Source organism: Aulonocara sp. 'chitande type north' Nkhata Bay, linkage group LG17 (assembly GCF_057382095.1).
Source record: "Aulonocara sp. 'chitande type north' Nkhata Bay isolate Kocher_YH1m ecotype deep benthic linkage group LG17, A_spYH_male_GT1.1, whole genome shotgun sequence".
NCBI classification, from domain to species: domain Eukaryota; kingdom Metazoa; phylum Chordata; class Actinopteri; order Cichliformes; family Cichlidae; genus Aulonocara; species Aulonocara sp. 'chitande type north' Nkhata Bay.
The window spans coordinates 23403546-23405742 of NC_141360.1; positions in this window are offsets into that span (position 1 = coordinate 23403546).

The window sequence follows — 2197 nt, forward strand, 5'->3', positions numbered from 1 at the left end:
GCATTGCCAGAATAATCTGCTATGTCAATGATAAACAGGAGCAACAAGCATCCTGCAATAAAATAAGGATGACAATGCTAGCACTGGTAATATTAGCCACCTTTATAATTTTTTTTTTTTTCACTTGCAATACAACCAGAAACAGGTGAATAATAATATATAATGATATATTTTTAGCACGTCAATAATTTGTGCATTGTTATTTGAGACGTTACTTACTTTTAGAGCAGTCATTATTGAGGTTTTTTAGAATAGAATAGAATAGAATAGAATAGAATAGAATAGAATTCAACTTTATTGTCATTGCACATGCACAGGTACAGGGCAACGAAATGCAGTTTGCATCCATCCAGAAGTGCTTTAGTGATATAGGTATATTACAATATATATTAGCAATAGTATAGATATGTAAGTATATTACAGAAATGGGTCTATTATGGTATGTTATAATGTACACGGTATGAAGTATGTTGTGAATATTCTATAACTAAGTATGTACAGGCTGTAGTGAGTACAAGCTATGAACAGGATATAAATATGAAAAACTCTACAGAATATGAAATAAATAACTTTACAGAAATCTGAGATATACAGCTATACAGAAATGGGAACTATGCAAGTTGTAAACAGTTGTAGGATTAAAGATTATTGAATGTACAGAATGATTATTTACACAGAGCTATACAGTAGTGCAGTTAAGATAAGTGAGGGTGTAGATAGTTTCTACAGAGGCTATATAAAGTGCTAGTGGTTGTGAGTGGTGGTTCACTCCATGTTATTATTGTGTGTTTGAGGGTACAGTTGTCCATTGTGTGTGTGTATGTTCAGTCCATGAGTTTAACGTGGGTCAGATGTCAGGAGGCAGAGTTCAGGAGTCTGACAGCTGTGGGGAAGAAGCTGTTCCGGTACCTGGTGGTCTTAGTCCGGAGGCTCCTGTGGCGCCTCCCAGAGGGCAGGAGGGTGAAGAGTCCATGTGATGGGTGACTGGGGTCTTTGATGATTTTCCCAGCCCTTTTCAGACACCGCTTCCTGTAGATGTCTTTTATGGCAGGAAGTGGTGCTCCGGCGATGCGCTGGGCAGTTTTCACGACCCTCTGCAACGCCTTCCGGTCCGAGGCAGAGCAGTTCCCGTACCAGACTGTTATACAGTTGGTCAGGATGCTCTCGATGGTGCAACGATAGAAGTTCACCAGGATGTCTGAGGACAGGTGGTTCTTCCTCAGAGTCCTCAAGAAGAAGAGGCGCTGGTGAGCCTTCTTGACCAGCTTGGAGCAGTTGGTCGTCCAGGTGAGATCCTCGGAGATGTGGACTCCCAGGAACTTGAAGCTGCTCACACGCTCACACGCTCCACAGCCGTCCCCTTAAATCAATAATATCCCTAATTAGAATTTTTCAATAAAGCTAATATATATATATATATATATATATATATATATATATATATATATATATATATATATATAAATTTTCTAGACCTGAACACAAACTTTACTGAAGACATCTGCCACACATTCTTGCTAACACATACAAGCTATGAATCCACAGAAGTACCAGAGGCTGTAGTTAATTATCATTTTACATTTGTTTACAGCAATATTTTTTTAATTAATCTGTCAACTTTATATAAACTCACTAATTGCTTGAAACTACATTTAGTAATAATCAGATCTAATACTGTTCTAATTTGATTTTTGCTTTAAAAAAATGATAAATGATAATGATCCATTTCTTTAGTAATAAACAAAAAACAAAGTATCACTAAAGAACTGAGAGGATCATTAGGAGGTTGCACTTTTTATTATAGCTCGGTAGAAATGTGGTGATAACTGGTTGGAATCACAGACCCAGACAGCATGATATTATCTTAATATTTCACCCACGTTACAATACTGTTGTGATTTTTAACATTTTCCTCTAAACTGAGTATTGGAATAACAAAAACTGCAATTTATTTATTTATTTATTTTGTCTCAAAATGAGACGGTCATGCAAACAACGCTGTCACCAAAAATGTTGCTGTGAGACAGAATCAGTCGGCTATCAGCCTGACATCAGTCTGTGAATGAATGAGATCAGGTTGGCAGTAAGTTGGCAGTTATGCACTCTGTGTCCTGTATTGGATAGTTATTATTAACTTGTTCGGCTGGTGTTATGGTGCAGGGCTCATCTCTTGTTAGTAGAGTAGTATTTTCTTTTT